Source organism: Myxocyprinus asiaticus, chromosome 6 (assembly GCF_019703515.2).
Source record: "Myxocyprinus asiaticus isolate MX2 ecotype Aquarium Trade chromosome 6, UBuf_Myxa_2, whole genome shotgun sequence".
In the NCBI taxonomy this organism is placed as follows: Eukaryota; Metazoa; Chordata; class Actinopteri; order Cypriniformes; family Catostomidae; genus Myxocyprinus; species Myxocyprinus asiaticus.
In genome coordinates this window covers 26,867,477-26,891,460 of record NC_059349.1, presented here as the reverse complement: position 1 = coordinate 26,891,460, position 23,984 = coordinate 26,867,477, and the positions used below count along the sequence as shown (strand labels likewise).

Below are 23,984 nucleotides of genomic sequence, written 5' to 3'. Positions count from 1 at the left end.
ACCACCAACTGACTCCAATTAGCAGAAGCTAATTAGCTAATTGCCTAAAGGCTTGACATCATTTTCTGGAATTTTCCAAGCTGCTTAAAAGCACAATTAACTTAGTGTATGTAAACTTCTGACCCACTGTAATTGTGATATAGTCCATTCAAAGTGAAACAATCTGTCTGTAAAAATGTTTTGGAAAAATTACTTGTGTCATGCACAAAGTAGATGTCCTAAACGACTTGCCAAAACTATAATTTGCTAATATAAAATCTGTGGAGTGGTTAAAAAATGAGTTTTAATGACTTCAACCTAAGTGTATGTAAACTTCTGACTTCAACTGTAAGTATAATACTTAAGTATTTTTACTCAATTATATTACACCCTTGATAAAAGCAGACCCTTGTTCATTGGTATGTATGTCTCTGACAAGAACTGAATACAAATAGTGTAGAATTCAATAAGAATCAAAATATTAAAAGTGTTGCCACACTTGTTGAAAGCACGCACCAAAGACACCATGATATCTCCTCCTCTCATCCAACACCTTGACGAAACATGTCCATAGTGCCCCCCCAGTGGAATCAATGACTGCGAGATTTGGTGTTTTTTATAGTTGATTAGCTAGTGCTGAACGATTAGTCAATTACTTACATCCCTATGATCATCCGATACCGATCGATCACCGGTATTTATTTTTAAAGTGCCCCTTGCCACAAGTTATGAGCTGTAGTTATATGCTAATGCCTCACACTGTAATATAAATATTAATTGTGAAATGCTAGCATTTATTTGAATTGAAAACAGTTATTAATAATTCTGTTTAGTGATACTCCGATTTTTTTGTCATCTGATTGGCCTATACTGATCACGATCATTAACTTTTTATCAGGAGCTCTGTCATAACTGGTTATATGTAAGCTTTTTGCTCGCTGTCACAGTTAACCCTTGAATGCATGGTAATTTTTCCAAACACTCTTACATATCTGGTCTTTAGAGACCTGGCAATTATATCTATCAAAAATGGATGTAAAAAATACCCAGATTGTGTCAAATTTTACAAATATTTTCAAGACAATTAGAAAACAATAAAATAAAATATGTTTTGATGGTTTATTTTTCTTAAATTAAAGAGATAATGCAACAAATCAGGACAAATCTAGAACAGGATTCAATACTTTGATACTGAAATTTAATGAAATGCAACTGGCGGTCAAACACATATTGTGCTACACATAATGAACACATGTAATGTACGTATGTGTAGCTTGTGTTTATCTTATGTGTATTTTCTCAGGCACTTGTTGAGTCTAAATAGACGCACAACTTCCATTTCAGTAGTACACCCAAATGATAGTAGTCATATCATACTTTTCATGTGTTACATTTGCTATAAGTTTACTTCGATGTTGTTACTTCATCAAATAGCAATGTCAAATGTAAATCAAGTCAATCACTGAAACATCAGTGCCACCTTGAGAAAGAAATAACATGTATATTATGTATGTGTATACACATTAAAAATAATGATAATTCACCATTGTTGATAGTTCATTGTTGCACAGAAAGTCAGTGTGACATAGTGTTTATTGTGATATAGTGTTTATTTGTAAGAATATAGTACTGTTTTCTCTTGTAATACACAAAGAAATAGATATCCTGTGATAGTAAACTTAAATAGATATGAAATAATTATAAAAAATATAATTTATACCTCTAGAGACCCTATACACTTTTGGTACTTTTTTTTGTTGTTGCAATTTTGGCAATTTTTGTGCATCACACTATTTATAAGAGATAGATTGAGGAACACTAAAGAGGTGTGGGGACAACTACAAAAAATGGATGAGGAACTGGGGGTGTAATGAGGTCTCGGGTCTCTAAAGACCCAAGGTATGCGTTTAAAGGAATAGTTCACCCAAAAATGAAAATTTGCTTTTAATTTACTCATCCTCAGGCCATCCAAGATGTGTCTGAGTTTCTTTCTTCATCAAAACAGAATTTAAGATTTTTTAAGAAATTTAGGATTTCATTTCAGGCCTCCTCCTCTAAACAATGCAAGTGAATATACTCCATTTTTTGACGGTCCAAAATGCTAAAGAAAATGCACAAGTAGATAACACAACGGCATTGCTCCGAAATAAAGGATGGTTATGTACTGCATTTCTTTTTTATTTTTATTATTATTATTTGGAAATTATTTTTTGTTTTGAAATTGTTTTGAACTGTTTTGGTTTGTGAATGGCGCTTGGTCTCTGCAAGTTTCTCTTGTAAACAATGACGCGCTTCCTGCCTCCACCTCCAAGTGATGCGTGACCTTACCTACGAGCTTACATCATCCCTCTCATGAGCGCGCGTCACAGAGATGTATGGAAGTGAACATTTTGTAGTTAAAGTATATAAGTATTGTTTTGTTTCTAAAAATAATCAATCATTTGGGTTCAGAAGAACTTTATTTGTCGACTGGAGTCGTGTGGATTATTTTGATGCACCCTAAATATGCATTTTAGACCGTCAAAAAATGGAGGACATTCACTTTCATTGTTTAAAGGAGGAGGCCTGAAATGAAATCCTAAAAATCTTAAATTCTGTTTTGATTACATCTTGGATGGCCTGAGGGTGAGTAAATTATCAGCAAATTTTCATTTAAGGGTTAACTGAATTTCCTCGTTGTTAATGCAATATCTGTTTCCAAGTTTTTGCTAAGAAAAATACTGTAGGTTGGTATTTTTGATAATAATAATAATTAAAAAATAAAAACACAAAAATATTAATATTTAAAATGAAAGGTTTTTTTTTTTTTTTTTTAATAAGCCTTAAAACAAGTAGGCTTACAATATACTCTATATAAGGATAGACAGCCCTATAAAGAATGAGGCTTAGTGTCAAACTGAAGTCGAAATGATAACCCATTTGTGCAATTAAACTTAATGTGGTATTTTTGGTTATTTATTCATTGTTACTATTTTATTTAATTAATATTATTTGGCCGATCCGTGGGCATAGATTCTGGGGGGATTGGGAGGAGGTAACTTTTGTCTTTAAAACACATAACATTAATAGGAAAAGTATAACAAAATGATCAACATTAGCATATTTTATCAGTGATTAATATTTCAGAAACTAAATATATCATTTTGAATTTAACATTTGTACTGACATAATCAGTTACACCACATGATGTATGGTTGCGCCAAATTATGACAAGACTGCTTGAGGCTTAAGACCAGAGCACAATCAGTTCCATGAAAGCACATATTGAACTCCCCATAAACAGAAGAAAAAAGAAAAAAAATCAGAAATCATTTAACTCCTTTAAGAAAAACACTTTGTTACAGTTGAATGGACCATGTATTTCATTCAACTGAAATTCATCTGAAGTATTTAATTAAAAATACTCATCACGTCATTGATTCTAGTGTTATGAAACGTTATAACGTTTGGTCACGAAATGTGTAAGAACTAATGTGGTTTGACATTACACTGTAAAATAAAAAGTAGATTTTGAAAAATTGTGAAACTTGAGAATTAAATGTTGGCTCAATAAAAGACATGCAAATAATTGTCCCAAAACAGAAATATATCTTTACAATTCTAAGTTTTCCAATAAAATTAAAAATATACTTTATTCACAGTACACATTTAAATGTCTTCAGTCAATATGTCAAATCAAACTGAATTATTTGTATTGGCTATTCAAATCATAGTATACGTAAAACTGTCTATGTATACGCATACGTATACGTAAACAACATTAGTACGTTGGAAAGGTGTGTGCAGTGGAGACCGGAGCTGGGTGGAGAGCATGAGTGGTGTTGAAGTCTGAAGACACAAATGAATGTTGGTCCCAAGAGAAGAGAAAAGATTGATTATTGAGTACCATGTTTAAGCTAAGTGCAGCTCTCATTCTGTAACTTTAGCACAAGCTAGGTAGACTAGAGAAATCCTCTAATGAAATCTAAAGCAGGCCCTCCAAATTTAAGTGAAAACTATATTAACTGTGGGTCCCAACCCTGTTCCTGGAGGACCACAACACTGCATATTTTGTATATCTGCCTTTTCTGACACACCCAATTTAGTTCTTGGAGTCTCCACTAACGAGCTGATGAGTTGAATCAGGTGTGTCTGATTAGGGTTATCCAAAATGTGTAGTGTTGGGAACCATTGGGTTAGACGATTTCTTCGCTATCCACACATTTTATACTCACCCAGTATATCTATTTTAAATGATATTTTGCAGAATTACGATGATTTTATGCTCTCAATAGTTTCATGGTAGCCTTTTCATCTCCAAATTAATTCCTCTCTCTTCTGCCAGTAGCCTATAGTTAAATCATTACATACTTACCCTGCAATAGACATACAGTAGTTTCTTCAATTTGAATTTAAATTTGCGGGGAATCCAAGGAGTTCTTAGGTGAAAGTTCTACCTGTCAATCAACTGCTGCACTCAAACAGTATTTTTAATTTTTGCAGGTTACATGCGGCTTTAAAAGGAAATAACTGTCCGGTCTGACAATTTGAAAAAGTGCATACATGCACAAGTTCAATGTGTCTGATATCAGCATAAAGTGATATGGATGAGAAGCACACACATCTGAAGGTACTCCACTAAAATAACTGTGAATTCTTCTCTAAACGTCATGTTTATGCTTAGATTAATACGCTTTGTTATCATGTAGTAACACACTGACCTAATGATTGATGTATGTATGACTGACAGCATTTGGAATTATCCGTCAATGTTTCAAACAAATCTGTATATGACAGAGAATTTTCAGGTAACTTAACCCCTGATCACAGCACTCATTTTAACACAGAAGATGGCAGAACATAATTTTTCATTTTGCCTCTATTTAAATGGTACTGTGCCCACATGGTGTATGATTTTTTTTAAACTTGAGTACAAATGTTAACCTGCAATTGTATCAATTCATTTCCCTCTGTCAAAACAATATTACCAGAAAAATGGTGGTAACATTTTTGTGGGCTCTTTTATTATAGCTTAAAATATTGAGGTGTTTTAGGGAACTTTGAAATTATTTTGTTTATTAATTGGCAGGTATTCAATCTTCAGAATTCCATTAAATTACTCTGAATGAAAGGTACAGTATGTCTAGATGAAAGACTCTCACACCTGAAGATTACATAATTGAAACCATGAACACCAAGAAAATGAAAGACCAAACTTGTGTCTATTTTACCACCAGACTCTCTCTAACTATCTACTACCATAGTTGCCAACAAAATCTGGCCACCTCTGACCACATACAAAGTTCAAAATGTGCACAAACTCAGAAATTCAGAAAGGGGCAGGCACATTTTCAGAGTACTGTATGCTTAATTACAAAAACTATATTTTTTTTTTTTCCACTTTAAGAAGACTGTACTTCACGGTCACATGTTATAATTTGTACTGTATGGCTTTTACTGACCCTTTTAAAACAGGAATTGTTGAAGTGGTGAACATCAAGTTAATTCTCCAATGCAGCCAATGATGCAGTTGTCCTGAAGTAGCAGATGGTTATGGGTATCTTGGGAGACTTACCAATGTGTTCATTATCCTTTTTGATCTTCTTTATGCACTTAATATTTATTTATTTATTTGGAGGGGATTTCTTTGGTAAGCTACACTGCAAGCAGTTCTGCAAATATTTGTCAGATAATGGGTTTTCAAATGTTTAATATGTTTAAAATGTATGGAGCAATTTGATGGACCTACCTCCTTTTTTTTTTTTTTTAAGCGGCTTGTATGAGCCTTCTTGAATGTATGCAGCACGTTTGTTTTTTGTTTATTTGTTTATTTCGTCATGCAACCAGTGTTTTTTCTCTTTCTGTAATCTATTAAACATTATTCTTTTGTGCAGGTTAATAAATCATATGTTAAAGAGAGAGACAATTTGTTTTTCATTGGTTCAATTTTTTCCATTGGGACAGCGAGAAATAAACAATTTGATATAAATTATATAATTTTTTATGATTAGGTGAAAAAAAAAAAAAAAAAAACAACAACAAAAAAAGAAAAATACTACTGCACAACTCAAAATATGTAATTGGACCAAAAAGATGTGGTAAACCTTTTTTTTTTTTTCCATTGGCTCAACATTTTATTTCTGATTGAGCCAATGTTAAGAGACTGTTGCCACAATAGAAAATATTAAATTAACAGAAAATTCATTGAGCCAACTGAAAAATTTAGATACAACAAGTCACTAACAATTTTTGAGCTGGAGAGGTCTACATTTTTTTTTTTTTTTTTTTTTTTTTTTTTACAGTGCATTGACATGTCGCCACATTGGATTTGTGTTCGGTTTACATAACAATAATTTTATTTTATTGAGAGTTAATAACTTTCATTTTGTGTCTGTTTATCATACAAAGTGATTGTGTGCCTTTAGAAGACTTGCACAAGTCCCATGGATTACTTTTATGACTTCTGGGTCAAGTTTTGGGTAATATCTCCTTTTGTGTTCCACAAAAGAAAGTCATACGGCTTTGGAATTACATGAGAATGGGTAAATAATGACTATTTGAATTTTTGCACCATGCGAGAAAGCAAAAGTCATCTCAAACTTGTTTCATGAACATGACAATGAGTTCATTGTTCTTCAGTGGCCTTCCAAGTCACCGGACCTGAATCTAACAGAACACCTTTGGGATGTGATAGAACAGGAGATTCACAGCATGAATGTGCAGCTGACAAATCTGCAGAAATTGCATGATGCAATCATGTCAACATGGACCAGAGTCTCAAAGGAAATGTTTCCATCATCTTATGAAATCTATGCCACAAAGAATTAAGGCTGTTTTGAGAGCAAAGGGTGGCCCTAGCCAGTGTTAGTTTAGTGTTCCCAATAAAGTGCTTAGTGAGTGTATTTTAGAGGTACTACATATAATTAGAGGTCAGAAGTTTACATACACTTAGGTTGAAGTCATTAAAACTCATTTAACCACTCCACAGATTTAATATCAGCAAACTATAGTTTTGGCAAGTCGTTTAGGACATCTACTTTGTTCAGATTAATTATTCCAACAATTGTTTACAGACACATTGTTTCAATTTTAATTGACTATATCACAATTCCAGTGGGTCAGAAGTTAACTGTGCCTTTAAGCAGCTTAGAAAATTCCAGAAAATAATGTCAAGCCATTAGACAATTAGCTTCTTATAGAAGGTGTATTGAATTGGAGGTGTACCTGTGGATGTATTTTAAGGCCTACCTTCAAACTCGGTGCATCTTTGCTTGACATCATGGGAAAATCAAAAGAAATCAGCCATGACCTCAGAAAAAAATTGTGGACCTCCACAAGTTTGGTTCATCCCTGGGAGCAATTTCCAAACACCTGAAGGTACCACGTTCGTCTATACAAACAACAGTACGCAAGTATAAACACCATAGGGCCACGCAGCCACCATACCTCTCAGGAAGGAGACGCATTCAGTCTCCTAGAGATGAACGTAGTTTGGTGCGAAAAGTGCAAATCAATCCCAGTATAACAGCAAAGGACCTTGTGAAGATGCTGGAGGAAACAAGTAGACAAGTATCTATATCCACAGTAAAACGAGTCCTATATCGACATAACCTGAAAGGCTGCTCAGCAAGGAAGAAGCCACTGCTCCAAAACTGGCATAAAAAAGCCAGACTACAGTTTGCAAGTGCACAAGGGGACAAAGATCTTACTTTTTGGAGAACTGTCCTCTGGTCTAATGAAACAATATTGAACTGTTTGGCCATAATAACCATCGTTATGTTTGGAGAAAAAAGGGTGAGGCTTGCAAGCCGAAGAACACCATCCCAAACATGAAGCATGGGGGTGGCAGCATCATGTTGTGGGGGTGCTTTGCTGCAGGAGGGACTGGTGCACTTCACAAAATAGATGGCATCATGAGGAAGGAAAATTATGTGGATATATTGAAGCAACATCAGCCAGGAAGTTAAAGCTCGGTCACAAATGGGTCTTCCAAATGGAAAATGACCCCAAGCATACCTCCAAAATTGTGGCAAAATGGCTTAAGGACAACAAAGTCAATGTATTGAAGTGGCCATCACAAAGCCCTGATCTCAATCCAATTTGTGGACAGAACTGAAAAAGCGTGTGTGAGCAAGGAGGCCTACAAACCTGACTCAGTTACACCAGTTATGGAGGAATGGGACAACATTCCTGCAACTTATTGTTAGAAGCTTGTGGAAGGCTACCCATAACATTTGACCCAAGTTAAACAATTTAAAGGCAATATTACCAAATACTAACAAAGTGTATGTAAACTTCTGACTAGAGCCCGACCGATATGGGATTTTTTAGACCAATACCGATTTTAGAGAGGGGAAAATTCACAGATTACCGATATGGTGACTGATATAGCAAATTTTTGAGCTGGAATGAAAACTATGTGGATTGTGCACCAATTTTGCACCGATATGACTATGCAAAGGTACTCAGAAGGCTGCTTTCTTAAATATTTTTATCAAAGAAAATTTGACATTATTATTATACATTGTCAACAAATTCTAGAAATGAACACTGAGAAAATAAAGAATAAATAAAAATACAATAAATAGCTTAATAAACATCAGTACTGGTAGTATGTCAATTGCTGACCACTTAAATAAAGAATAAATAAAATAAACATCAGTACTGTATGTTTAGTATCAGTCAATTGCTGACCATTTAAATAAAGAATAAATTCAAATAAAATAAATAGCTAAATAAACATCAGTACTGTTTAGTATCAGTCAAATGCAGACTATTTAAATAAAGAATAAATAAAAATAAAATAAATAGCTAAATAAACATCAGGGGCCGGTTGCACCAGCTATACGTATGTTACAACTTAGCCTAGTTGTGTCGTAAATGGGCACTAAGTCACAATTTATGCTCTACTAAGTATTTGAGTGTTGCACCATCAAACTTAGGTAGGACGTAACCCTACGAAAAACGAAATATATACAGAAGCCTCCGACCAGGAGTAACTGATGGAATAAAAAAGGAGACTCATTTAATGACATCATTGAGCTCATGTTTTGGTTGACAGGCATCAGTCCTTTCAACATATATGATTGGTGCCAGACAGGCTGGTTACACATTACACAGATGGGCCCATCACACCACACACCACTGAGTACATTCTGGAGACTTTTGTGCATGAAATCCCAGGAGATCAGAAGTTACAGAAATACTCATACCAGCCCGTCTGGCACCAAAAACCATGCCATGGTTTTAAATCACTGAGATCAAATTTTTTTTCCCAATTGTGATGGTTGAAGTGAACATTAACTGAAGCTCCTGACCAGTATCTGCATGACTTTATGCATTGCACTGCTACCACCCAATTGGCTGATTCGTTAATTGCATAAGTAGGTGTAAATATGAACAAAATAAAGTGGTTGGTGAGTGTCAATTTCTAAAATATTAAATAAATGTGTTTCATGAAATATGTGAAAAGTCTGAAAAACAACACTCAAGTTACAACTAGACATATATATCAGTATCATATCAAATCGAAATGTGAACTGAATCGAGCGCTTGTTAATCGGAATCAAATTAAATTAGGAAAACTTTATCAATACCCAACTCTAATTTCTACCATCAGACCGTATACTGTCATATCGCCAAGACCTAATGGCATCAAATGAGATTTATGCAAAATTGCTTAAGTAAAATTATAATATTTACACAAAATTCACCAAAAATTTAAAAACAAAATAGTTTACTATCCACTGACAAGGCTGTCGATAAGGTATCTTGTTATAAGTCTGTCAGAAAGCTAGATCCATCCATTACTAGTCCCAATGACTGAGAAAGAAAAAATCCCATTTCTGTGTTTCTCTAACACACACACACACACACACACACACACACACACACCAGCTGCTCATGCTCAATGTGTGAGAAACTACAGTAATAACTAATGGGACAGCTCCACTGGGAGCTCGCCTATCCAGGCAAACAGGCTAGCAATGTGCTTTTATTTGTGTCTTGTAAGACAAAAGCTTATTCTCCATCCAGACAATACTCTTAACCATTAAATCCTTTTTAAACAACATTCTAAACTGTTCTAAGTAACAACAATGGCAGTTTATCCCCAAAGAAGAGAGTGAGCAGTGGTCACTTGCAGTTAAATGGGAAAGACTTTAGTGCCGTTATCATTGCAGTAGCAGCAGTAATGGCTGCTCCACTGTAGGCGTTCACAAAATGGAGACTGCAGGAGAGGGTGCAGAAAGAAACAGCATGGAGCCAGCTCACAGAAACAGCTGCACTTTAACAAGCTTCTGTCATGCTGTCTCTTTATGTACTTACACAAAAAATTTGACGTCATACAATGTACTTACTGTATACATATGCCTTGTTCTAAAGAACCCTCATGAGATTCGCATATGCTTTTTTACGAAATTGGGGTACGGGTTAGGGTTGCTCCGACACCAAAATTTTGGCTTCGGTACGGTACCAGCCCTGGCACCTCGGTATCGATACTAACTCGATACTTAGGCAACAAATTAAAAAACCTTAGATTTTGTATGAAATTACACAGAAAATTACTTGTCTAAAAGAACTGCACATATATTGTTGAAAAGTAATATATTTTCATTTGATTAAAGCTGTACATTATGTATTATATGTATATTTAAAAAAAAAAACATATATACAAATATATATATATATATATATACAATATATATATATATATATATATATATATATATATATATATTTGGTTTTTTGTTTTTTTTTATATATATATATATAAAAAAAAAAAAAGATGCAAAACAGAGTTTTACAGTATTAATTAAAACAATCTGATTACCTGAGGAAAAAGGCTGCCATGGCTGAATCACAACATGCTGATATTCAGTACAATTGCTTATGTGATATTGCTTACAGGTAATAATCTAATAATATAACCATTTAATATTATATTATTGTTACTATGAGTATTATTGTGACTGCTTTAAATATTACACTTTCATACAGTAGTAATACTTTTCTGTCGTAATGTCTTCAATTTCACGCAATCAGTTGAACAGAGCTCTCATTTCAGCTGGACTTTTTTTTATTTAAAATATCTTTGAAGTTCTTCCTGTTTGTGAAGAGTTCATTATATCAAGCTTCCCGTGACTCACAGGCTGAAATCTTAGAGCTGCAATGGAGAAAGAGATCATTATAGAGTTCACAGCCGTTTATACACTCAACACACTGGTCTGTGGCTCTGCAGATGGATACTATTGGACACACTGCATGAAAATCAAGCATTAGTATGTGTGTTGTGTTTGTGTGTGTGTTCGTAGGAGATGACAGGGCAGAGAGGCGCCTCTTATTCACACTGTGGCGCACAGCATATGTGACTGTATATTATTTCATTAAATGACATCCTTTTGCTGTTTAATAATCACACTTGGCCATACAGAGGCTTTTTTATTATTATTTTCAAATGGTCTTTGATTTCATCTCAAAACTCTCACATTACATTACATTTTGCTTATGGCAGCATACTTTAATATGATACTGAAATTAACAACAAGATGATTTCGTACCTTTTAAATTTGTTTGGTATAGCATTATTTCATTAGTAACGGCATACCGTGCAACCCTAGTATGGGTAGGGGTAGGTTTAGGGGGATGGTTAGATTTAGGGGTAGGTTAGGGTCAACATACAGATACTTGAAATGTAAGTACAATGTAACAATGAGTATGTACACTGGGGTCGGCAATCTATGGCATGCAAATCATTCGCACATCACAAGCTGCCAATACCAAGGTGCATATCAATTCAGGCAGCAATTGTAAACGTGTCCGACTTCGGTCACGGTGCGTGATTGAGTGATGACATCCTTCATTGTTGACTTGATGCAAACAAGAAAATACTTTATGTTTGAGATTTCCACCCAGCATACATGCTACTTAAACCACAATGACGGTGACACTAACTATAAGGGAAAAGAACAAACATGCATTGTGTGATTTAAATGTCAGATTAAATCACTAAATTAAACCTAAAATTAACAATTTCAATCCCATAAAAAAATTTTACTCAAAATGTTAATAGCCTAATATAATTTGTAATTAATAATAAGCTTAATTAAATTAGAAAAATGCAAAATATAAGTATTTTAAGAGTGGACTTTTGAAACAAACATAGACTGAAATAAATTAATTACGTCCATTAGTCTAGGTCAGTGGTACATATTGCGCGGCCCGCGAGCCCTTAATTTGCGGTTCGCTGTGATTTTCCTATTTTCCATTAATTATACATAACAATGATACAATTTCAATTCAATGTGTTTAATGCAGGCCTGAATCACGTCATTGAAAATATCTATTGTTCCCAAGATGGCAAATAGATGGCAGTATAGTGCAGCTGTTGTACAGAATGGCCGAAATAGAACGCAACTGCATATCAGTTTGCTAGTAGGAGTTGAAGTTGGAGTTTGAATCAAGATTTAAGGATATCATGAAGTACAAGGAGTTTTTCAACTTCATTCAGAAGCCCTTTCATGTGCCAGTGTCATCTCTTACCCCAGTCATCACAGCTCTCTGTCCTGACTGTGCTGGAATAGAGAGTGAGATAGTAGAGCTGCAGACAAATGACACATTGCAAGGTGAACTAAGATCAGGTGTTACCCATTTCTAGAGCCTTGTGTCAGACACAGAGTATCCACTTCTGAAGCAGTGCGTGCAAAAGGTGACATCATTTTTTGTCAGCACTTATTCATGTGAAGCAACATATTCAACAATGAACATAGTGAAACAAAAACAGACTGACCAATGCACACCTGGATTGCCTCACAAGGATAGCAACAACAGACTATCAATTTAGAATGAATTCAGTCAAGGGGCAGAAGGGACATTTAATCTCATCCAACAACTGAGATAACCCTTAATATGGGTCTTATACATGTGATGTAGCCTATTTGATGTGTGTATGTATATATTTGTGATGTGCTGTACATCAAATCAATTGCATGTGCTCTATTGCTCTGAATTTGCTCTCAATTGATAATTGATAATATTGGAAGAAAAAGTACAACATGCATCGTGTTATTAGATTGAAAAAGTTCCGGGTCAAAAGCCTACTCATTGTTCTGGCGGCCATACGTATTATCACTTATTTTAGGTGGGCACACACAAAATCCTAAGAAAGATAGGTGGGCATACGGTGTATGCCTGCGTATACCCTCGACTACATTACTGGTGCGGCCCTCTAAATGATTGCCTCAACCCAAAGTGGCCCACTTACAAAAAATAGTGAGTAACACTGGCCTAGGTGTTGATGTACTCTACAATTGAATGATAACGTCAACAAAACAATTAAGCAAACAATATCTAAAGTCAACAGACACCCAAAGCAGATCTATATTATAAAAATCTAAATAATTCCAGCTGACAGGCATTGGCTACTCCAGGTGTGCCCAAATTTTTTTAATGCAGGATCAACTTTTTCATTAACTAGTTCAACGCGATCTACCCATTTCAGTTTAGAACTCAAATATAGGAAAACAGGCCCTGGAAATTAAATATTTTATATTTCACGATCACTAACATGCAACACGGAATATAATATTTATAGTAATCGTGTCATGGGGAAGATGCATGTTTGTCACTCTCTTGCATTGAGCTGCAGCAGTTGCAGGCAATGTTTGGCTACATACTTTCCAGATATATAGCTTTTTGCTTTCCAAATACTGTGTAAAATGCCCTTAAGCAACAAGACATTAAGTTCCTTCTTGAGTAAACACAGTTAATAACTTCACAAGCGAGATTAGCTGTTATTCCCTCAGGCAAGCCCGATAATTTTTTTGTCTGCGGGGCGTGAGATGCGCGTCCGTGTACCTTTAACAGAAAGCTCATTTTTTGCTATGACTGACAGCATACAGAGCTGCAGCTCTGTTCAGTAAATAAAGTTTTCTGGATTCCCACATTGAATTTTACCTTTGATAATGACCATAAACTACAATATATTTATCAGAAGAGGGGCACTGCAAACTATTACAATCTTAATCATCAAAAAATCTAATTGCAATCGCAAGCAGTCTACCTAGTGAACTTACCGTGCTGTGTCTGGCAAGTCTGTGAAAACTGGATGCCATGTTTTCAAGTGCTGTTGTATTGCAGAAGTGATGTTATCGTTTTTCAGTCGACAGACAACTGCATTTTGCACAGCCTGACACCTCTTGTCGTTACATTTTCGGACCCTCGTCCACTTCCACCTTATTTTCGATTTGTCGATTAGGCAATTTTGGAATTGAGGAATATTTTTAATCAAGTACAATTAAATCAAGTAAACGTGGCAGCCCTACTTTTCACAATACATATTGTTCCAATGCAGCTTCACAAAGAATAGTGCCTTAACCTACCATGCCATTACCTAGCTCTCTCCCTTGCATGATTAATCAATCAAATTTAGTGTTAATATTTGGTAGTCCAATCAAATAATATGTCACAAAGTAAATTTTAAAAATATAGCCTAATAAAGTTTCCAGTTCATTCAACACACTGGAAATTGAATGTTGTGGAAATATTTTCTTGTGAAGAGTAGACCAAGACAATTTACTGTTGAGTATGTCCAAGAGTGCCAAGATGTTGAAAAAGTCAAACTCTGATCAAGTAAGCCTTGAAGTAAAAGAGCCTCTTTCTTTAGTTCCTATGATTTTTTTTTTTTTATCTTTCAACAAGCTCATTCTTCATAAGACAGACTTTGGCCAGCAAAAATCTGTACTGTGCCAAGTGGATAACCTCAAAAGTGGTTCAAAGGAAACTCTATTATGTTAGGTTAATTTAATATTTATGGTTGTTGTTTTTATTGCCTTATTATCTCCAACAATAAGCCTAACCATGTTCCCTTCAAAAGCAGAAGTGTTAGCAAGTAGGAGCAAATATAACTTAAGTCATAACTGATTAACACAATGCTTGATAAATCCAGTTAAATCTCAACAGTTAGAGCGGTAAGATTAATAAAACATGCACTGATGCCAGATTCATGTGCTTCACTACAGATCTAGATCCATCTCTTGATAAAAGGGGTGGGTGATATGACGATATATATCGTGGCGACGATATAAAGTGTCAACCGATAGAGATTTTACTATATTGTTTATATCGCGAAATGTAAATATCCATGTGCGCAGCATGTGCATATCTTTCAGTGGCAGTGCTTCACATGAGACTGAAACCAGGCTTGAGCAGGGAATGAGCTGCGGCCGGTAGAATTTGCGCACGCTGGTTTAGCACCAGAGTCACAAAAGGAATTATGCGGATCAGGCAACGCTTCAAACATGCCCACAAACTCATTGCTGATTCTTTGCAATTCTGATTTTGCAGGCCGATTGTGAGTGCTCTATAGCGGAGGATGCAGAAAACCACAGTGATCTGATACACTCTGCTGGGAAAGCATCACTGTGATCTAGACACCTGAATCATCTCTTTAACATGCCAAGGTATGCTTGACTACACCACACATCTGTAGGCCTACTTATCCATCATTTGATGAATTATTGATGATATGATCAGTAGAAAAGTCAAGAAAATGAAGGTGAGCTTCATTCATTCATTCATGAAAGGGTGCGACATCTGTGGTTCACAAAAGCCAAAACAGATTAGAAAAATGTAATCTGCAAACTGTCGTGCGCCAATAATCACTTGTAATACAATCAATCTGTTTCACCACCTCAAAATGAAGCATGCTAAAGAATATTATGAAAGTCAAAAGACTTTTTTTTTTTTTTTGCAAGTAGTGTTTATAAATATTTTTTACATTTATTTTTTTCAAGATATGTTATTTTTGTTGGGAATTGTTTTTACTAAAATTATGTAATATTTTCTTTGTTACATTGCTTTGAAAATGAATCTTGAGTTTCTTGAGGAAAGTTTATAATAATATTGGTCAAGAACATATCAGACTGAAATGTGTACTAAAGTGAAATTGAGTATTATGGTAAGGTTGATTTAAAACCGAGTGTTTATTTTATTTTTAACTTTGACTGTTTGTCAAGTTCTAAATAAGCAGAAGAAGAGGAAGTAGTTTTCATTTAAAAAATATTTATTTCACTGACCAAAAATAGGCATTACAATATGGTTATTTATCATGTTAAATGATTTTTATTGGTTTTCCAGAAAAAAATTACTATATTGTGATGTCAATATTGTGATATAAAATTACTCATATCGTGATAGAAGATTTTGGTCATATCGCCCACCCCTACTTGATAACATACAATAACATATGGATCCGCCCTTCTCTCAACTAATAGATTTTTCCTTCATGTTTGGCACTAAAGCGAACCCTGTTGACGTCAAACAGACTATTTTGAACGGGAACATTTGCAATCACTAAAAGACACATGTACAAGCACACACATGCCTTCCGGACTAACAGGAAGGAAGATGTCATTATGAGTGTGTTGTGCAGAGTAACAATGAACAGGTTGTGGCTGCTAAACGATTTGATGAGCCACTATTAAACATCTAGAACAGAGCATTACAACTTGAGACTGAAAGTAACTGAGAGAGGGAGGATTTCGTACTCTCAAACTACTAGGAAAATATGATGCAAAGTAGACAAACAATTACATGGTTGGCTAGTTAAAACAGTCTCCTTTCAATGTTCTACTGAACAGGAGTTGGTTTTCAGATTTTTTTTAATGCCTGCACTTTCTACAACCACAGGATGTGCTATGCATGCGCTTAAGCCAGTGGTTCTCAATTTTTCAGTTCACAGCCCCCTTTAAAACAAGAAAAACTTTTTATTTTGTGAATACTTTCTGTGTTACATAAATACATAAAAACAAAAATTATGCATATACTTTATAAAAAAAAAAAATAATAATAAAAAAAGAATGAATTAATTAATAAAAAGTGATACTGCTGCAGTAGCAACCCATTGGCATGAACACATTGCAAATTGCACATGTTGTCAGCCAAAGACTATTGTTGTATTTCATGAGACACAAAGTTTTCTTCCTCCAGGGGGTGCTTGGCCGCTCAGAAAATCGAATCCTCCATTCATCCACATTTAACTATCAGACAGTTTTATATCTCCTTGGAGACATTTTTACACTAGATGGTTATTTTTAATAAAAACTGGTAATTGCAAGGATTCAAACATATGAATGGAAATAAGCCTGTCTCTATAAAAGTATTTTTAAAATCCTCATCCAGTAATATTAAATGACTGTGACTGGCCCATCCTGGCTAGCGCTAACAAAAAGTAACAAGTATCACGTGACAGCGCTGTCGATGTGCTGTTTCGCCACGGTCAGGACCTCTGTACAATAATTTAAACTTTATTAATTATACTGACAAACTTTAATTACCACTGGAAAAAAAATTGACCTTTCTGCAATAATTTACTCACCCTCATCGTTCAAAACCAGTGTGACATTTTTCATATGTGAAACACCAGATTGAGGGATGAGAGGATCGTGATTGTGGCTGTCCAAGCTCCAAAAGCTTGTCCATAACACTTGTGCCTTAGATTTCAATTCTTCTGAAGTCAAATGATAGTGTGCACGCAGGACGTGCTGTGGTGCCAGGCGAAAGTTTAAACAAGGCAGGAGAAAAGGCAGAGGAAAATAATTTGCGCACACAGTTTCTTGTGTTCGTTGTCAGTATTTTTGTTGAATGTGTGAAAGTGAACGAGATTTGAGAACAGGCCAGTCTTCCGTGCCCCAGTTACAATACCTCTAAGCCCCACCTACGAGGTGCGCCCCACACTTTGAGAACCACTGGCTTAAGCCAACTTCTGGGTAGACTTGCATGCTTACATCATTTGCACATCACAGACAAACTCAGCTTGCGGTTTTGCTGACTGCTTGCTTGTATTGATCTGCAACACACATCAATTATTCTATCATTATATTACAATACTGATACTTAAAGACTCTGTGAAATCAAAATTAAAGTTTTGCTGCTTTTAGTCCATATCTATTAGGCCTAACTTTAAGGTCATCTATATGCTAATGTACTTCTAAACATTGACAAAATTTGTTTTCAGAAGATATAGCCAAAGCATTTAAAATCTGCAGTCTCTCTCTTCTGGATAAAAAGACTCAGGAACATCCATGATCTCACATAGAGGTTGAGAAATCTTGACAAATCAAATGATTTCTACAATGAGAACACACACTCCATCTACAACTGTTAAGCACGTCTGGCTGTTTTCTAACTGGTGCTTATCATGCTTTTGCAGGGCACTTCAAAGGGAGCGCAATCCATACTGTAGGGTCGTTCCAAACAGAATTTCCAATAAGAATCACTTAAAAGGTGAGTTGACCAATGCAGACCAGACCACAGACCTACAGGATGAGATCGCTCCCCCTGGGCGACAAATAGCGATCTCGCCTAGGGGGCCAAAATGGTAAGATATGGCCCTGGCTACAAGATCTTAATAGACCAGTCCAGTCAATACTGCCTGAAATCATAAAAGTCACATAATTTCAATGCAAAAACAATCGTTGTAAGACAGAATTATGAAAAGAAAAGCATCTTCAAAAGCATCTGTGCACTTCAATGTTGCCATAATTAACTTATTACAAACTATACCAAGGTTCTCTGGCTTAGAAAATGTACAAATAAATAAATATATTATTGCTCTTTAAATAATTAGATAAAATACATAACTGTGAATGGATTGTAAGACAATTTTAGGCTTATTGGAAGTTCAAATTAGCCTCAGGCTTTACAATGTATTTCAATACTTCGTATTTAAAGGAATATTCCAGATTCAATACAAGTTAAAGGTGCTGTAAGCTATTTTAGCATTCTAAAGCTTTCACGTGACTGAGCCATTGAATTAGCCACATACCCTCATTCCAAAACCCTGCCATCCAAAGATAATTTTGAGACAAAAATCAAGCAAAACAGCAGCATTGTTTGTTCCTGTGCTGTCAAATTCAACAGTGGCACAGTAGCGCCCTCAACTAACAAACATTATGAAACATAGCCTCAATGAGCCGCTTCAAATGAGAACGAGCAAAATTATTGGCAGGTGGTCCGCGGACACATTTTTGTTTTTGTTTGTTTACAAACTCTACAGCTGTCACACTGACCGGTGGGATATCTCAGGACACTTATTTCATTAATATCTTTAAGGGAGTAGGAACATTTTTTGTATACTTTTCCATGAAAAAAAATAACTTACAGCACCTTTAAACTCAATCGACATCATTTGTGGCATAATTTTGACTACCACAAGTAAAAAAATTAAAAAAAAGCAAAAATCGAGGTTACAGTGTGGCACTTACAATGGAGGTGAATGGGGCCAATTTTTGGAGGGCTTAAAGGCAGAAATGTGAAGCTTGTAATTTAATAAAAGCACTTAGCCTACATTAATTTTTCTGCAAAAACTTGCATATTATTTGAGCTGTAAAGTTGTTTAAATCGTTGTTTTTACAGTTTACGGTGTTACGTCATCATGGCAACAAAATTGTTTATAAAATTGGACTTTACACAAAAAGGTTAGTTAGCGAAGTTATCACACTAAAATCATGTTAACACACATATTGTTTACATCTTGTGGCTATTGACCCATTTCAGTGATGTCACTTTTCCCCGCAGCCACCATATTTGTGACCATCAGCGGGAGGAAACCATGGCGGTGAATGGAAAAACACCCATAAAACGATCTCAAGAAACACATCAAAAAATGCTTTTGACCCATGCAAAGTCCCAGGAAAGGTGTATACAGGTCTGAGGTCAGCACAAATATTGCCAAATTTGACTTTCGCAAACATTTAAATATATTTTACCCACAATTTATCTCCGTATGCTGGCGAGTCTGATGTGGGACCGGTGAGTGCAGTTTGTGTTGTTTTCTGCTCTGATTTGGTCACAATATTACAAAAAGTCTGTGATGATCCCGTCTGTATGAATGTAAGACCTGCTTTTAACTCATGAAGAATACACAGAAAGCAACCGAGGCATATTAGTGTTTTACATTGTAGTCTGGTGGTGTGAATAAAGTCTGTGCTTCATGATCTTATGGTGTGACATTATTGACTTACATTAGTATATACACATTAAATATGTACTATATATTCACATTATTGTGCTTTTTATTTATTACAATGTGTTACACTTATGACACACCTTTTATACAGTCTGGGTGTTATGAACAGCACCGTCCTATGTGCATTTCCAGTTTAATTGTATCTGACTCGATTATGTTATAAATATAGTAGACATGTGTATAGATAACTGACATGTCTGAACAAATGAGCAAAGACTCTACTTGACTCATCACTGCTTGACTTTGGCAAAGAAGAAAAATGCAGTGTCAGTTAAAAGATAAAACTTTATTGAAAGAAAAATGACATTTTGGCTCTGGTAATTAAACAACAGTATCACCTTTTCAAGATTTATAAATAGAAAAAAAAAAGAAAATTCACCAGCTTTTGCCACACCCACACATTAGTCACAAACATGGCGGCGCAGTCATACAGTGACATCACATGAAACAGGTCAATCTTTTTAAAACACTGAGTATTTTAACATTTACGGATTGGCCCCATTCACTTTCATAGTAAGTGCCTCACTATAACCAAGATTTGTTATTATTTTTAAAGAAAAGGCAGGACGCGTCAAAATTATTTTTGTGGTGATCAACATTATGTCAAAAATGCTGTCAAATAAGCTTAACTTGTATTAAACCTGGAGTATTTCTTTAAAGGCCTCACAGAGCACTTCCAGTTTTTAGCTAAATGGTAATGCGTGTTTATAACTATTTTGTTCTGAAAACTCTTGCTTTCTCGTAGACAGACTGGAAAACTGGTTAGGGCTCTCTGGGATGGTCCTCAGCTGGTTGTGGTAATATCTAGAAGGGAGGGGTTACTATGTGAACATAGGCAACTATAAATCTGAGTGGACATCCATGAGGTGTGAAGTCCCACAAGGCTCAATTCTTGCATCGATCCTGTTCAACCTGTATATGCTCCCAGTAGGCCAAATTATGAAAAGAACCAAATTGCGTACCATAGCTATGCAGACGACACCCAGATATACCTAGCCCTGTCGCAAAATGACAACAGCCCCATAGACTCTCTGTGCCTGTGCATTGACGAAATTAACAGTTAGATGTGCTGAATCTTCCTTCAGTTAAGCAACAAGACAGAGGTCATTGTTTTTGGCAACAAAGGCAAAATTCCAGAGGTAAACACATACCCTGACTCCAGGGATCTAAAGACAAAAAATCAAGTATAGAATCTTGGGGTCATTTTGGAGTCAGGCCTTAGTTTCAGTAGAAATATCAAAGCAATAACCAAATCAGCCTACTATCATCTAAAAAATATAGTGAGAATGAGATGTTTTGTATCCAGTCAAGACTCAGAGAAACTTGAACATTTATCATCAGCATGGTGGACTACAGTAATGCACTCCTCACTGGCATTACCAAAAAGACCATTAGACAGCTGCAGCTCATTCAAAATGCTGCTGCCAGGATTTTCACCAGAACCAAAAAATCTGAGCATATCACTCCAGACCTCAGATCTTAACACTGGCTTCCAGTTACATTTAGAATTGATTTTGAAGTACTATTACTCTTTTATAAATCACTCAATGGCCTAGGACATAAATACATTGCAGACATGACTGTTGAATGTAAACCTAAACCTCAAGTCAGTCTGAAATACCAAGAGTTCACTCAAAACAAGGTGAGACTGCATTTAGCTATTATGCCACCCGCAGCTGGAACCAGCTTCCAGAAGAGCTCAGATGTGCTCCAAAAGTAGCCGCATTTAAATACAGACTGAAAACAGCACTGTGCTGCACTTATTGATTGCACTGTATCATTTTATTTCTATATTCTTTTTCTTTATTAATTTTTACTGTTTTATTTAATGTATTTCTTTTTATTTGTATTTCTTGTTCTTAAATTGTTTTAAAATGCATTTATATATTTTATGCCTCTTATATTTTCTTTAGCATTTTTAAAGCACTTTGAACTGCCATTATGTATGAAATGTGCCATTTAAATGAACTTGCCTTGCCTTGCAATCACAGAGCACAAAAATTACCATTGCACTACGGAAAGCTAATAAAACTTTCTAAGGGAAAACTGGGATTTGCTATAAAATAAACCTGCAAACCTGTTGAACTGGGAATAAGAAACTGGTCCATTACTGATATAAAGCAGAACTTTTCTTTATTTAAGAATAAATGCTCCCATATACAGTATTGTATGTCAGCTGACAATATACAAAAAAGTAAAAAACATATACATATATAACCCAATTATCTCACTAGTTTAAGCCAAGTTAACGTATGAGGAAAACTTGACTAAGACAAAAGTGAGAAATAACACAGGTAAAGTGTCGGTGAGCTGACTGTGAAGTTTCACTACTAGTGTGATCTTCCTACAGTCTGAGAAACTACATAAGTGAAAAACAAAGGTGAAAACTCAACCCCATCCCCCCTTACAAACACATTTACCCGCTAAAATCTCTCACATATTCACTGGCACACTGCTCAGCCTATTCCTCTCTATTATAGCAACACTAGTACACCTGTCTCGGTCTCTTACACTGAAATTAACTATATGATTTAATATAATGCATGTCCACATTTTACATTTATAGTCTTCTGTTGATAAGTTTTATGTCTTAAATCATTTCTTGGATTTGGACGACAAGAATGACTTAAAATAACGGGACCTGTGATGCGTGTCGTGACGAAAAGAAAACTTTATACACAAAAACCACCAATAATATACGCAGTAATCTGTGTTTGCCATAACTAAACCTATTATTATATAATGAGTCCAGCTCACGGTCTGCGACAAATCCGATGCAGCTCTGCAGAAACACATGATGCCCATAACATTTCTGTAATAAGAAAACAACACCTTTTGTTTATAATCGAGCCATGTGTGCTCTCGCAGGCGCTAAAGCTCGGCTGCGGGTGTGTGGATCTGGCCTGAGGAGATGTATACAGTGTGCGAGCAGAGGAGAAGCCGCCCATCCCCCACCAGCCCTGCTGTCCTCCATCTTTAATCTCCAGACCCGCTACCCTTCACACAGCACTAACGCCACAAAAACGCACGAAACTCACCTGGAATGCTCATGGCCGTATAGGTCGGCGTTCCCGCGATTCGGAATTCGATAAATGTTTTCCGATGTATGGATTTATTAATTGAAAATTGGACCGGGAGAATGAACCGCGCCTTTCAGAAGAGCAGCAATCCTAAACCGCCATCTGGTGGCATTTTCCACAATCGAATGGCGCGTATTGACATCGGAGCTCGAGCGCCCTCTGGCGGACACAGCTGGTGACTGCAGAGGCGCGGCGGGCGACAGGGCGAGGAGGAGAGACCCTCAGAACCAGGCCAAGCGAATCACCAGTCTAGACGCTAAAATACCGTAAATTTGGTGCTGACGTGTATTTCCTTTAAAGACGAGTGATTCCTGATTGGTGGTGCATTTAGGGGATAGTCAGTATATATATATATATATATATATATATATATATATATATATATATATATATATATATATATAAATAATATCATTCTATTTATTGATTCAAATGTGTTTATTCTGTGATTAATATTTCAAAAGCTCAACACGTGGACACCTGAAATATTTCCATTAAATTAGGTTTGAATGCTGATCATATATTCCCCCCCCCCCCCCCCCAACTCAAAAAAATAAATAAAATAAAAGGCTCTTTGGCCGAACTTGATTCAGTGGACAGTGGTTTCACGTGTTTCAAACAAGTTTTCTTAAAATTAATATGTAATCTCAACAAAAAAACTTTGTGTAAAAAGAACCTAGTTGAATTGGGTAAACCCAACAAAATTAAACATGTCACTATAACTCAAATTAACCTCTTTTATTTCTTTATGTACTAACTAATGAAAGTAAATATTATAATGCTAAACACTGGTTAGATGTACAGAGTGAAATTTAGTATCTATGGTATGGTCAGCACAGCACTTGCTCAACAAAGCAAGCAATCAACTTTATGTATGCAATTTACCTGTACTTATCGTTAGCTCAAGCTCCACTCTTCAC

General features: G+C 35.6%; 1 protein-coding gene across 2 annotated transcripts in view; it reads right to left on the bottom strand.

Annotated features, from left to right (window-relative positions):
• LOC127442582 (cohesin subunit SA-1-like) overlaps nt 1-23,173 on the bottom strand; it is a 78,422-nt gene extending 55,249 nt beyond the window's left edge. For both annotated transcript variants that reach the window (XM_051700722.1, XM_051700723.1), the window contains exon 1: nt 23,023-23,173. The gene's annotated coding sequence lies outside the window, so the exon portion shown is untranslated. The remainder of the gene's footprint in view (nt 1-23,022) is intronic.
• Nucleotides 23,174-23,984: the final 811 nt, after the last annotated feature.